Source organism: Lasioglossum baleicum, unplaced genomic scaffold (assembly GCF_051020765.1).
Source record: "Lasioglossum baleicum unplaced genomic scaffold, iyLasBale1 scaffold1103, whole genome shotgun sequence".
NCBI classification, from domain to species: Eukaryota; Metazoa; Arthropoda; class Insecta; order Hymenoptera; family Halictidae; genus Lasioglossum; species Lasioglossum baleicum.
Window position 1 is genome coordinate 7,616 of NW_027470162.1, and position 16,476 is coordinate 24,091.

Consider the following 16,476-nt stretch of genomic DNA (forward strand, 5'->3'; position numbering starts at 1 on the left):
GGTCAACGTTCCATTTTTTAACAAATACGCGTTTCAATATCCATTTCCTGTATAACCTGCATATTTTCGGGATGGAGTTTTTTCTTTCCTTTTTCCCCGCCCTCCTTTCCCCCCAATCCTTTCTTTTGCAACTCGTTTTCCGTTATATCGGCAATGCGTGTATACGTCGCGAATAAAACGCGGCTCATACTGATCGACCATATCTACGCTAGTTAAAACCACATAATAATGCGTTTTTGTTGCTCGCTACCGCATTACACGGCCACTGACCTACTTAACTTGCGCGAAAAACTACCCCCATCGACACCCCATATTTTCCACCCCCGATCCTCGGCCAGCTGAAACTGATTAGTCGCGTCCAAATCCTCCGTTTCGATTCTCCAATGGCTTACAAATTTTCCCAGCTGTTTTCCGCGATAGTTTTCTCTCTGTTTCGCGGAACAGGGTTGATTCGGGATTGGGTCCACCCTTCGACTACCGATCTTTAACCCTTTCTTAACCCTTTGCTGTTCTTACTCGAATATGACTCGTTAATAAATTTTAATGATCGATATTAATTAATATGTGAAATTTAAAATTATACAATGAATGATACGTGGAATATCGAAGTAAAATAATTCTTTGTCTTAATTTCTGTACGATTTCTTATCTACCGTTTTAAAAATCTTGTCGACTTTATGGCAGAAAGTTTTCGAGTTACTATTTTTCTCTAACGAAAAGATCGTCGAGTGCAAGGAGTTAAAAATTACAAAGTGCAGTAGTAGTGTAAATAAATCTTTAATCGAATTTCTTTCTTGCTTTGTTTATTCAAATAATTCTTAGTAAGTTATTTAAGTATTCTTTAGTCGAAGTAAATTCCGGATAAAAATTTAAGGGCGTTAACCATTTGCACTCGAACAGATTTCCAATACAAGTGGAATCGTTTGAAACAGTTTGATAATCGCTAATACGACGAATGGAAGCCTGCATTTCTGCAGTAGAAATTTTCGAATATCCCTTACAATTGTCACGAAAAATGGTGAATACCCTTTTGGTAAATTATCCGAATCCTTTCTATAGAAGTACTCGAGGATGTTAGCATAAACACGTGACGAATTGTAAGCTGGTTCAGGTCGAATAAATGGCGATGCACTGTTGTATCGTTGATAGAAGGAGAGGTTGCTTAGAGCGTCGGATGAAACAAGCATTTTCTTTCGGTAAGTGAAACGCTGTAATCGAAGATCAGTGTCATCTCGTCCCCCTCTGAAACTGGAGCAACTGTCATAGCTCCTTAATCTGCAGACGCAGTCGTCCAAGTTTGTGATTTAGAGGAAAAGCTTGTATCGTTGAATATAGAAAGTAATCGGATATCATACGACACGTGTTTAACACTTTTCCTTCGTATTTTTATTAATAACGTGTATCAACGATGACCTTCTCTTCGTCTCTGAACTGTACTGCATTGGTTAGAAAGTGTCTCATAATTCAATATCGTTGGAAAGGGTAAAATTGAAGCGCGAAGCAATAAAGTTATACTGTCAAGCATTAAACGCTTTATTTGTAAAATAACCGTAGGGATCAGGGCAGGTCTCTACTATGGTTTTCTCAGAAAATTTGAGGGTTGCTGGGAGAGAAATAAACGCGAAGTTAGGTTTGGAAATTGTCTCTTTGAGAACTGACGTCGTTGATCTGGCAGATCAGTATTGTTCGACGTACTGCTTTATGAGGAAGTACCTGAACTGGTACCGCAAATTATGTTTTTGAGGATTGAACATTTGTCTGATAAAAGCAGATTCTTTACAAACAAGTAAGAAGGTGGAGACGCGAACAGCAATTTACACATTTGTACTTTCGAAAAATTATGTTTATATTTTGAAACACGTTAACATTTTTTTTGTTTCTGAAAAGATGAAAACCCCAGAAACTGTTTTAATGAAAATAATAGAATAATGAAATAATTATAATGAAATTCGTTCAGATTAAAATGCCAATGCGGGCAATTGTAAGCGATTCTAATAACCATACCTTAAACTGAAATATTACAATTTATATTAATAGAAAAATGTTAATTACTTTAATAGAAAATCGTTTGTAATCTTTATAGAATAGTAGTAACCGTTGACCTCGGCCTCACCGCCAGATGATTTCCTGGTTAAAGGAGGTTCTCAGTTTTTTTCACAAGTCCTCCATAAATCCTCCTTTCTTATATATATACAAAACCTAGGATTGAAATATTAAACGTTTAAAGACACGGCCTGCTACTTAAAATTACCAGTGTTAAATATATCACTGAAATGTTTGAAACTTAAATGTTTTCCAAATCAATTATCCTGCTCAGTTTTATACGTAGCTATCTAATACCATCATAAAGAAACAAAAGCATCTTTTGACAAATTTTTGTCAAATATACGCATTTCCAGGTATACAAAGTTTAATAATGAAACGTTGTAAATGAAACTACGTCAACACTGCTTATTGAAACAAATCTTCAGAGAATATGATTATTTAACATTACTTTGTTGAATTTAATTAACATGATTTAATTAAATCAAATTTGTTTAATTTCAAAGAAATCATTGCATAAGTTGGTATTGAAAATTAAAAATTTATAATTAAATGTTGATAAACCAAAGCATAAAATTGTTCAATAAAAAGCATGGAATTTTTTTAGATCTAGCTTGATGCGACCCAATTTTCCAGAAGGTATTACATCCAAGACAGACGTTGAGCTTCGGTATAAATGTTTCAAAAATTTCTACAGCAAAATCTAATTATTTAGATTTGCTGCATGTATTATTGATCTTATCTTGTTCATAAGAGTAAGATTTTCATGCTCAGCTGTTTTGAATTGTTATTTCTCTGTTTTTACATCAAACTTTGAATTTATCACTTCGATATTCACCTCCATTTTCACAACAAATTATCACTGTCTTTAAATTATGCTTCATCTTTAGCGATGAATTTTTTCAGATGTTTAAATACTTAATTTCTGGTGTGGAAAAGGTACCCTTTCAAATAATGAATCTAATCATTCCAGTTGTACAGTCACGAATTTGCATAGCTCATTTCAAATCTTTGGACAACCGTGAATTTCTGGCCGGACACTAAAATTTAAGTACTCTCAAGTATTTAAGTAGAATTTTGCAACTTTTTTTATGTTTTGAAATTAAACCGAATTAGGTTAAAAGATAAAGGTTGGTAGGATATAAAAAGGAGGATTCGTTACAATTGTACGAGGATAACAAGGACGGAGAAATGAGAACTGCGATAACCGTACGCAGTATACAAAGCAACAATGTTTTATTTGAATCAACATACAATCACACGCCACACATGTTCCATAAGAACCATCGGTTCGCGCGTTCCGCGAGACGATTGGTCGACGACGTCATTCGTAACGTAGAAATGTATGTGCATTGGAAAATTCGCGAAACGACATGATCGTTTCCGTCGTCAACTGCGCCTCCCGTCCTTCGTCTTCACTGATCAAACACGAAACTCGCGAGCTTCGTTTATTCCCTCTTACTGCTTAATAATTTTACTTTATCATTAATGTAATCTTGTGTTCATTCCCCAAAAATGTACGCTGACACAAATACAATACCTCTCAATGTCACCATCCTATTTTTCTATCTTCTCTTAATAATTTTACTTTATTATTAATATAATCTTGTGCTTTTTTCCATTAAAAATGTTCGCTGACATATATACAACGCCTCTCAATGTCTCGAGGCTTTCGAAAAAGTGAGGTTTATCATCTCTAAACTTACTTCTCTGCTGGTCTACGCTAATCCTAAGGTTTTCTCTCTTTTCAATAATATCCTCGATGGTGAAGGCGAAAAAGCACGAACGAGGACACTCGAGAGAGGCCGCAGCCTCGTCCCATATTTTTCTCCCCCTTTTCCTTCTTTACTCGCAATCATCCCTTTCGTTCTGTACATAGACGAGTACACGCTCGAGTATATATATAAACGGGATATAGTGGCTTATACCTCCCGTACGCCTTATCATACCTATAATCGCGATGTCGCCGAACGATCATTTCCTTTCCCTTGTCTCTCTTTTCTTTTCTCATCTTCTTTCCTCCTTATTCTCGGCCTCAAAATTTCGGCCACGCTATGTTCGATCGCTCGCCTTTCTATCTTACTAATTTAACTTGGGGTCCACTGAACAACGCGATTTTTTTTTACTCGGTTTCACCTTGGGTGAACGTCCTGGACTCTCCTGAACTGTCGTTTTATGCAAGACACGATTTAATCCGTTGCTAATATTGCTATGCTTGCTGCCTCGTTTGAAACGGCGGTGAAACGACGGCTCAGAACGCGATAAATGGGGTACGAATCCGTTTCGATGGTCCATGCTCTTATAATTTGTACACTCCGTCGGACTCGAAGTAAAAATCGACCTTAACCGAACGAGCAACAAGGATACTCGTAACAAAGTACGTGAGAGCAACGAAACTTCGGGTGCATAATCAAACGAGTGCCGAGATATCTCGAGGAATCTCTTCGTGTTGGATGAGCGTAATTGAGAGAGAGGAATGGCAAGTAGTATTTCGTTGTGTCTTCAATTGAAACGACACTGGTCGATCGACGAGCAAAATATTGCAGCTTCCTTTGCCAAAGAATATTCGAAAACGCGACTAGCACGAAAGTCGCGTTTCCCGTTTTTTCCCATGGAATACATATACGAAAACCCCGTCGCTATTGAAAAGGGAAATCAATTGTTCGATGACGTTACAGATATGCTTTTACGCGGCCGACGGGTTTCTAATTACCGGTTTCCGCGCTCTTTTATTAGACTTACAAAAATTGTTTGTCACATCACGTTAGTGGGAGGCGAAACGATGGTCCCTAGAAGAAAACGACGATGATTGGTCGTTCGGAAGACTCCTGATAAGGGGTGGGAATGCTAGGGACACGAATCTTATTTAGCGAAACGTAGCCGATCGTTCGCGTGAGGGCTAGTCTATAACTTACGGAGTTACGAGAGTCTTCGGAGATGACGATTACGAGGCTAAAGTATCATCGGTAAGGCCGCTATTTCGTGCTCGCGACTATTAGGTTTACAATGGTTAAATCTGTTCTCTCGGATTTTTGTTCCGGCTCGTTTTCTAGCAATTTCGATCGCTATCGACCGAGATGGTCGATCGGTTATTGCTACTGAAGAAACACAGTGATTCGAACCGGTAATTTCAAAAGAAAAAATCACTCACGTTGGAACGTACTTTGAATTTTCCTGTTCGAAGGTCAGCAGTGTGAAATGCATTTTTTTAACGATGAAAGCGACTATGGACCGGTTTGTCGTCTCACGCATCGAACGAAGTTAGGTGTTAACCCCTTCGCCTATGATACAAGGTTGAACGTAAATAACCATCGTTTTCGCCGATGTATTTCAGTTACGCTAAGCTCTCGTAGTTACGCTAGAATCGTAGAGCGACGGTTTTACTTATCAGATTTAGAGGTCCTCGATTCACGTATCTCGACACGGATTAAAGCGCATAGAGCATCTGGCTAATTGTTGAGCGATCGAAGAGAGAGAGAGAGGGGGGGGGGAGAAAGCGAAAGAGAGAGAGAGAAGTTTACGATCTCGGTAGAGAGACCTGTTTTGTTGCGTGGCTGCGAATTTTCTGAATGAAATTTACGTTCGTTCGAAGAAAGATCGATAGGTTGAATAGAAACATGCAACGTCGAGTTTATAACGTATATATCGCTCTTCGACCTCGTGAAATCGTGATTACTTAAGTTTGATCGGTGACTGAGAAGAGGATGCGCAGACGGTGAAAAAAAATTCGCGTTTCGACATTTCACATCGACTGGAAAATGTGTAGAAGCTTACGCGTGTTTATAGGTACTTAACAGGAGCAGATAGAGATACATTAGTTATGGCATAATCGACATGCTTCGGTATTTCTTTCCTTTTCTTTTTCTTTTATCTTTCTCATCGACATTGTCATCCCTTATACCTGATCCGAAGATGTGACTAACATTCATCCCTTCTCTACTATCGTTCGCGCGGTTTCATAACCACGTAACACATCCATTATCTTTAACCACAGTAACAACATGCTTTCTCCGATAGCAACGTATTTATCAGCTAGAATTGCGATTTCCGTTCTTACCTTATGTAATCCGGCACTCGTCCTCGAAACAGTCGTGTTTTGACTTCACGAAAAGCCGGATAGAAAGTGCTTTAAATTCGGTGAACGTTTATGAGTTAATCGATATATAGATTCTCTCTCTCTAGACTCACGTGAGGTCTATATGCAATATATATATGTATTACATATGTTAGACATATAATGCATATAATATATATATATAATATATACAACATAAGTTAAACGTTAAGAAGATATATATTGTAAGTTACTAATTACCTTTGGTAAAATGATACTGCCTTGTACTTGTGTCATAATGCTTTCTTCATACACGTTTGTTTGCACTGCAATTTTACCTATTATTGATCAAGAATGTTAAGAAATATACATGTTATTGATGAAAAAGAATTGAATGTAATCGAACTAACGTTTATCGTCACCTTGCACATTCTTAATATTTCTTTCAGCAGTGGATATTTTTGAACTAGCATATACTTGACTCCAGTAGGATAAACGTTGGTCTTGCCTTAAAATATTAGCATCTTCAACTTTTTCAATGCATTCGTCATGCAGATGATTTAAAATTCTTAATCTATAATTCTTAAAGTAGCTAAACTCCATATCATAGCATTGATGAAAGGTTGCATAGATTCTAGTACCATAGGACTTAACGTAATATCTACATCTCCCTTAAATTTTACAATAACCGTCGTTCGCAATCCATTTCCATGTTGCACAGTTAACAACTCTTCCTTATTATGAGTTGTTTGATCTTTCTTCTCCTTAGTATAATAACACAATCGTCAATTACGTTAACATACGCACATACGCGCGCGCGCGATCGGGGAAATGTATTTACGATAGTCATTTAGTAAGAACATTAAAATATTGTATACACATTCTACCTTCCATATGATTAATAGTAGTACTATCCCAAAGATATGGATCTGTAGGAGTTTCATTAGTTGAATTTACTACAGGTGAACCATCAGATCTTGCAATTATTTTCAATGATGTAAATCCTTCAGTGACTGTTTCAAATTTTGGTACATATCTCCAACCTACCATTCTCGGATCGCTGAAAAAGTGGTGTAGTGAATGCAGCATTTCCTGCTGGTATCGATAATTGACTCCAATTTAAGCAACGTATCTAAAATTATTTACATATTACTTACAAATTATGTCTATTAGAAACATTGAAAATTCATTGAATCAACAATAGGTTTATTTACTTGCACGTGCAAATTTACAAGAGTAACACCTTCTTGTGATGATACAGCGGATATGAAACTTGTGGAAGAAACAGAATGACTATCGAATGAATCACGCAGTGCACCGTTTCCGCCGTTTAAATCAGCATCATTTTGAAAACTGGTATTTCGATTTACTCTAGGACTTCGTTTCGTACCTAACGACTGCGGTTTTGCCCTCTCTAAAGTATGCGTTTTCTCAGATGTGGAAACATTTACATTTGTCGAGATTTCTACAATACATAAATAGGAGGAGAACTTCTTTTTCATACTATCATTACGATTTAATACTGAGCCAGATCCGACAATAGATTGATGCATGCTTGATGTGCAACTTCCGCTTAATCCATAACTCGTGTCTTCATCAGCAGAGTAGAAAGCTTCTGAATGATTTTCTGAAAACATAGATATCGTCCGTTGTACCTGTAAGTATAAACTGTATTAAATATAGAAGAGCATATTTTATTGGATTTGTGAATCATATATTTATATATAATTTACATAACGTAATATAATCACGTTAATTGATTAATTTTACCTCTTGTTTTAATTTTTCGCCCGACTGTGATTTTACGTATATTGAGTGGCGGGAATCAGAAATGTTAATGCCATCAACAGTTTTTATACTTGTTTGCATTGAGTCAGAAAAATTTATTCTTGAAGATACTACTGGCAATGACTGTGGACTATTTGATTCGAATGGTTCAATATCTGATATATCAAAATAGTCAACTGCTAACTTAGAATCAGACACGCTACATTTTGGAGCAGTTTCGATTTCGGGAACACTTGAAATTGATTTACTTCGTTCTGTACGTAGTTTTGAATCTGAATCTAATTTTTGTAGTAACTATACAACAGGACTAGCATCCATTAGTCGGGAATATGGTACGTGTTTTACACTGCGTTGACTGCAAAAAAAAAAAAAATAAAGAAATAAAAAGATAATATTTCTGAATGCAATGTTGCCGTTGCGCCTGCTGGACGATATTCCGACGTGTGACCCGGATAACGTCCGACGAAGAGCCTCTGACGGTGGGGGGACCATTGCATTTCCGCCGAAAAACATTAAGAAATTATTTGTATACTAACTGTGCAAACATCCAATTTTCCATGTCCGAGCTATAACATGAGCTTCTTTTTTCCTAATATTATCAACATGACATGAAACATCCATTGCGTTTATCTGTTGACGTGTTTCATGAGCAGTATTATTAAATGACACTGCATCACGATCGTCACTCTTATTAAAATGATTTTCTTCGTTAGAAAACATTTCTGGTGTAAGACAAAATGTTTTTTCTAATTGTACATAAAGCTGACAGCAATTATAAACATCCAGTTCAAAACCATTTAACATAACTGAAGGTCGCGTATCGAAATGTAAAAGATCTTAGCAAAAATATTATTAAAAATTAATATATAAATTTATGCATTATACTATTAACTAAATAAAATACCTTCAGACACATCTTTAGGAACCCAACTCCACCACCACCTACATATAATATAAATATAACACAAATATATCCAAAATACTGGTTTAATTCCTGAAAAAGCATAAAGAATAAATATACAGCTTGTTCTCCACCATGATAATTTTGATGTTTTATTCCAGAATCAAGAAATATTACCCTTTTTTAAATTAATCGCTAAAATCATAAAAACAGTACATTTATAAAACTAATAAAAATATTCTCTTCTTTAGTATACCTAACGTATCGTGTTTTCCATTCCAAAATATATACCCAATACATAATGTATATTAATTTATTATTATACAATAATTCCATGCAATAATTTTCATTATATCATACTATTAATTGTATAAATATTGTGGTCCACTATACGAAATTAATTATTTTTAAAAAATACTACTAATTCATGGACCGTGCTTATTTATTAGTATCCATGTTTTTGTGTAAAATTACATACACGTCTCTACACAATAGCATAAGAGAGATCAATCGTAATTAAAAATTTATATTGTTATATTTAAATTTACAATTTAATAATTATAGTTATATGTTAAGGTTTAACTACCCTATATTAATTAATTGTTGAATAGTAATATATTTTTAGAATCAAATTTTAAAAATGTATAAACATATAATGATTATAATTTTTCGATCAACTTCGGACAAAGTAGTAATTATTGACTACATGTAAAATGCGAAAACTTGATAAGAATAGGCCTATAACTATATATGATTAGAAATCAAATTTAATAGAATAATAATTATTAAACAATTTTCTATATTCTCAAAAACAAAAATTATTTCATACCATATTTTTTTTCACCTGGTTTAAAATAATGGTTTGGATTACTAATTAAGGATTATTAGGATAATAAGGAAATTAAAATGATATTTTACTACTTTTACAGTACTACAATTTGTAACTTGATAATTTAAGAAAAAAAAAGTTGTTAATATAAGAATCGTCCATGAATCAATTTTATTATTTTTAAAATGGTATATGTTGGATGAAAAGCTGACCATATTTAGCTTTAACATATTTTAATTTCGATTATTAATTATGTTACAATCTTAATTCTATGTTAAATAAGTAACGTTGAAAATGACAAAAATAACATGCAGATATGAATTTCAAGATTATGTGACATAAAGATGTCTAAAATGTACATGTATCGTAAACTTTGTCTATGGTGCATTGTATAAAAATCGCACACGTCGTTCACGGTTAAATAGACTTGATGTAAAAGACAATTAATTTTTAAAATATTTTTATTTATCCCATCCTTTTATCATTTTTGAATGTTTTTCATTTTTATTAAATTTATATGATTTGTTTTATATTTTTAAATTAACTCGTGAGTAATTAAATGCTTTGTAAAGTCCGTAAATAACGGTTCAAATACACATAAATTATATTGGTTTTTATTTTAAGTTAAGTTAGAAAAAGAATATGAGGAACAAGATTTTTCAGCTTGACAAAGAGGTATATTATTAATAGAAATATAATAAAGTACATATTTAATACATATTGTTGTTTAGTTCAAAAAGTACGAAATGTTTCGTTAAAGTGTTCAAAAAAAAGAATAAGAAAAGATGTATTGAGGACGAAATATGATCATACTTAATATACAACATCGTGATTGTAATGATGTGAAATTACTCTGTCAACATTTAATGCCAAGAGCTTGTAGAGATGTAGATCATAAAATATTATTGGAAATGTCAAATGTAGTGAAAAGTCCTTGGACTAAGGCAAATAAGCACAGGAATATATTCATGTATTATTTAAAATAATGATAATCATAACTACGTCATTCAGGTTGTCTTCCTATAGCATGTACGCCCATAATCTATAGATGAGGGATATAGTATCAAATAATCTTAATCGCATTGAAAAAACTACATTATGGCATCATTTATATCGAAATTTGACAAGAGCTGTGAACACAATAATTGGATCTCAAACTATGAAACCAATGGATTCGATAAAATAAACATAAATATTGGGTATTACTAACATATACGGACAACATATTTTTATGGTTTCCGAACAATCGTCGCATAATGCAAAAGCAAATAATTATCAGCAAAATGTTTTGAAATTTATAGAAAGATTGAAGAATGTTAACTATTACATAAACATTAAAAATAATTGCAGATTATTATAATTGTTTTTCATTCCAGATAGCCTCAAAGTATTCTGAACACATAAGTGAATGGTTAACATTAGCAAAAGAAGTCTACAAATTTGAAACTGAACAAAAATTTCTGTCTAAAAAAGGAAGTTGAGAAATTATAAAATGATTTAGATGAAAATAACGTATTTGCGTTCGATGTAACAGAAATTCAAAATACCCCTGCTAGAAATGTATGTTATCATTGTACAATTACATGTAATATGTATATATATATATATATATATAATCGTATTTGTATCAATTTAGAAATAATTCTATGCAAAATATATACAAGGAATACTGCAATCATTACAGCTTTTAAAATCTGATCCAATATTTATCATGAAAATAAAAGAAAAAATAAATTTGGAATTACAGAAAATAATAGTGATGTGAACTGATGGTTATGATACTGAGATGTTAAAAAGTGATTTAACTACCGAGTGACTACTACTAAGTGATTTAAGAAAAGTCATGTCAAAAGGGGAAATTGGAATTTATAGGTCAGATTACCTCTATACTATACAAGTTCATTGTTGAATTTTCTATGACGAAAACAAAAAATGTAAATTCATTAATATGTCATGTAAAAGTTGCAGATACACAGAAAGCTGCTTTAATGAAACTTTTATTCCAGTTACTAATTTCCAACTCTCAAATATTACATTATATCTTACCTAGATTCCGACATCAATATATTTTTTAATATAGTATTATAAGAATTTAAAATTCGAAACTTTGCAAGCTGAAAATAACAAGGGAAATTCAAATTTATTTCATTTACCAGCATTGGCAAACAATGAAAATAATTATAACACGAATGATTTATTGAAATTACCAAAAATTATTAATTCGGAAATAAGAACAGAGATTGATGAATTTAATGAAACTTTGTATGTGTATAAATTATAATCATTGATTTTATAATTACAATTGCAAATATTAATTGATTCATTACTAATGGGATGAACCAGTTCAGAAAGTAATGGAAATTATTGAAAAAAACTGTAGGTGATATATCTTTTTCTAAATGGATTGAAATGACATGAAATGATACTTATGTGCGTAAATTTCTGACAGCAAATTTATATATATATCGCAGCGTATTATCAAGAATCTGGTCGAGCTAGCAGGGATGGTCAACCAGCATTTTGTAGAATTTATTTCAGTAATGAAGAATATGCACCTATTGCATTTCTTATTAAAGAAGAAATAACGAAAAAAGATTCAGACCTTGTGAAATTAAGATGGAAAATTTTGAAAAAACTGTTTCATATTGCCTTGAAGAGAAGTAAGAATTCTTATATGTTTTATAAATATTTCTTTTAATAAATATATGTTTAATACGTTCCATAGATGTAGACATGCGGTATTCTCTAAATATTTTGTGGAGATAGTCCACCATTATGCAAGAATAGATGCGATGTATTTAAAGACAAAAATATTGTTCAATCAAGGATATCCCAATTTGAATTGTCTCAAACTACAGCACGAGTATCTCAAACTAAATGTAGTAATAATTTAGATGGCATTGCTTTATCAAAGTACGACCATGAGTGAGTAATACATGTTATAAATATAATTTCATTCATTTTTAACAAGACTGTAATTGTCTCAGCCTTAATGATTTTAATATATAGTGAAAATGAGTATGAAGGAAAATTAGTTTCAAGAGAAAGGCTTACAGCTGATGATAAACGAGATGTTAAAGAATTAATTGAAGAACAATTATTTCCTATTCGAAGAAATAATAAAAGCGACGAGGTAAATATATATTAAAGCTAAGTTTATATATTATTTTAATATTTATTTCATCATAATGTTATTTCAGTCATGGAAACAAAATCGTGAATATGCAAACAATCTCATGTTCGCACAGCAGAAAGTACTGACGTATAAATAAAGGGATTGCCTGTTCAAGTTCGTGAACATTATTATATTCAATTAAAATCAGCATTACTTGATAATTATGAAAAGAATATTTCTGAATCCAAAGGACTAATTCAAGAGGCTGATATGCATAATATAGCGTATGAACTTGAGTATAAAGTGCTGTGCAATAGTAAAATTCTAAATAAATACAAATTTGTATGTAATTTAGTATTTTCGGCTCATATAATATTTCAGTAACTTCAATTGACTTTTTTGATAAATACAGATTTCTTCGATACGGAAATGTACTATTACTAACAGATTGCATGAATATTTACGTGATTTTAATGCAACTAATAAACGGAAAGTGCAATTAGGATACTTTAATGAGTGTAGCAGTAAAGAGGAAGAACATAATTTAGTACAAAGTATGGAAGATCAAAGTATATTAGATAAACAAACAAATAAGAATATATCGTGCCCCACTTTTAAGACTGCTTTAGAACTTATAAAAGAATGAACAGTTGTTGGAAAATAAATCTAATAATAATAATAAGAAACAATACATTAGAAACAAGTATTTTGCAAAATGATAATAATGACATTAGTAAGAGAGAACCAAAACATAATATCAGTAAACATTCTTTCCTCTTTTTCGAACATGGAGTTGGTGAAAAAAGTAATCATGTAAAAGAATATGGTAGAAAAGTTAATGAAAAAGATGAAGTTACTGATTTTCAAATATCAAGTGGTTTCACTTGTGCACGAAAAATTCACGAGGAAAATGAAATGGCATTACACAATAAAAAATCACAAACATCTTTGAAGGAGTGTGGAAAAAAATTACAGAGATGAAAAGAACCTCTTGCAATGAAATCAGTTTCTGATCAAATTTTACAATCTGAGAAATCGGGGCCCGTTGTTGCAGTTGCGGAAAATAATGATAGTACAAATATTAAGGTCTCGATAGAATCAAAACACCAGGGTAAAAAGAAACGTAGAACTGTAGATTTATTTGAAAATAATTTAGATATGGAATCAAATAAAAAGATGAAGCTTAACGAAAAAACTTTCCTATGATTAATGCGAAAGAAGATACCACTATTAATCAGTTTAGCGTAAATGAGATTTTTGTTAATAAAAATAATAAAATTAGCAATAATAATATTGAAACTGAGGATGTTAAAAATAAAGAAAAGTATATGCAAAAATAAACAATAATAGAAGATATGGTAAGGAAAGAACAGTTTACAAAAAAAACTACAGCAACTGAACATAGAGAAGCAAAAAAATTATTAGAAGAAAAATGTGATAAAGCAACTCAGTTTAAGACTGCAGAAATTAAAAAATCGTATTTAATGAAGTATTATGCATCTGAACGTATTCCCGATCGAACGACATTCTCAAAAACATGTAGAGAGATGCATCATACTCTTCTTGCATCCCTTGTTTCGTACTGGACGATGAGCTGGGCTGACTGGCTCTCCTGTTCGCCCTCGCTCCGGGAACTATCGTCGCATTACCCCCATCCATCCATCATGTCGACAACTTCGTTATGACCGCATACTGAGTGCGCCTCTGCCCACCGCCCTCTTGGACGCTTTCGACCAACTAAATCTGTGATTTCCCCTAGATGACATATTCTCCTATTGGTTATCGTACAACCGTGCGATTCTCTGATATTCCATTCTTTCCGTCCGGCAATTCCACGGCATGGCCGATCTCACCCTAAATAGATCCGCCGACGTCTAAACCCAGAGGGGACCACCTCCGATCGCACGGTGTTACGTAATCGAGGAGAAAACGTAATTGCTGATCGATGTGCCTTGAAAACCCAACGAAATATCCGCCTGACGAATCATTCCAGGCAAATTGAACCGCGACGAGCGCATTATTGTCGCGGTAATTCCTGGATCACGTGTCACGAAACGCCAGCGATAGGTCGGCGTCATAGCGGAACGATGCGTGGTGAGCGGTTAAATCGCATTGGCCCCGGACGATGATACGTTTCGATGAAATCATCAGTCTAGGGATTTCAGATGACACGAATGAGGCGGCGCTCATACAACCTCGAATCTGAAGTATTTTTCTCGTCCGAGCCCTCCGCGTCCACGTGGCCTACGTCGCTCTGCTATCGCGTGTGTTCTGTCCTATCCGCGCCCGGGGGAGGGGTCTATCGAATTAACAAAGGGGGAGTGTCGCATTAAATTGCCCGGCCTAGTTCCGTGCCGCTGAAGATCTGAGGTTCGTGTACAGGTGTCAAATATATCGACAAAGACATATTTCTTTTGCTAGCTGCGACCCGGCTCGGGTACGCAGATCAAACAGGCGATCTCTTTCGATTCGGATTCGGACCGAGGGTATGAAATCCCGGGATCATGACTGGTTAGCAATCGCGAGGTACATATAGTCTCAGAAGGGAATTTCCACAGCAGCGGTACTTTTAAAAGTCTTTTGTTTTGCACGCGTGTGCGTGTACCGGTGCGTGTGTGTGTGCGATGTATTCTGATCGTCTTCGATGCCCTCGATATTTCTCGGGGCATTGGAAATAGTTCTGTATGTGTATTATGAAGAAATTTGTGAGAATAGAATTGGAATCACTTATGGACGAAAGGCTTTTACAAATTTTTAGACTACCTTCGGCTTTCCCATATTTTATTTTATTTTTAGGTAATTCAATGGATCGAACATAAGAAGAATTTGTAGACTGGTGTTTGGAAATTATATCCCGTATCTACTGGTAATAAATTTAATGGGATGTTATTAAGTTTAGAAGCTTTCTTGTTCATATTATACTATATAAAATTTCGAGAGGCATATTTTTTTAGCATTTGCATCTTGTATTAAGTGATATTTAGTTCAGTGATAGACTTCAATGATAGAACATGCGGTAATAATTGACATAGAGTTTTGATATATGGAATATCAAAATGCGTATGTGTTTAATATATAAAAGAAGAATGAACAAATGAGAGAGTAAATGGAAAATTCAGTTGCAATTAATCTATATTTTTGCGCGATCTAGTTATAAAGTTAAATAAATATTTATCGCATTCAAATAAATATATTATCCACTACTAACAGAAGATTCCGGAGATTTTACGTACTAAACAGGGTAATACTCACTTGAAGCGAATTGAGAGTAAGGAATCAAATTTTTTAAAGTGATTTTTCGTTTTCGAGAAAATTGAACTTAAAAGTGCACTTAAAACTCCGATACAAACTTAAATCGACCAAGTGGCAGATCAATCCAGCAGAGCCATAAATCACGCCGAAAGTAATGGAATAATCATATAAAAAATTCTGTTATTTACTTTATTCCATTAAATTCGGTCAAATTAAAAATAAAATCGCCAGATCCAGCAAATCTAAAATATCGTTAGACAAAGGTAACATCCTATCTATGACCCAATATTACACAAGAAATTAAATCAATATTGTGGTATCGTGAAAAGAAATACTATAAGAGTCACTATTAAGGACTGTAACAGCGAGTATGAAATCAAATCTGTATTTTATATTAAATAAATCTGTTCTTGTTAAGAAAAGGTGACATTTTTTACGTAGATTGTCGTACCGCGGACTAAAGAATACTAAGAGTAAAAATAGTATAAGAATCA

The 16,476-nt window shown here is 33.6% G+C and overlaps 1 pseudogene; it reads left to right on the plus strand.

Moving 5' to 3' along the window:
* Positions 1–10,257: 10,257 nt before the first annotated feature.
* Positions 10,258–14,415, plus strand: LOC143220511 (uncharacterized; annotated as a pseudogene).
* Positions 14,416–16,476: the final 2,061 nt, after the last annotated feature.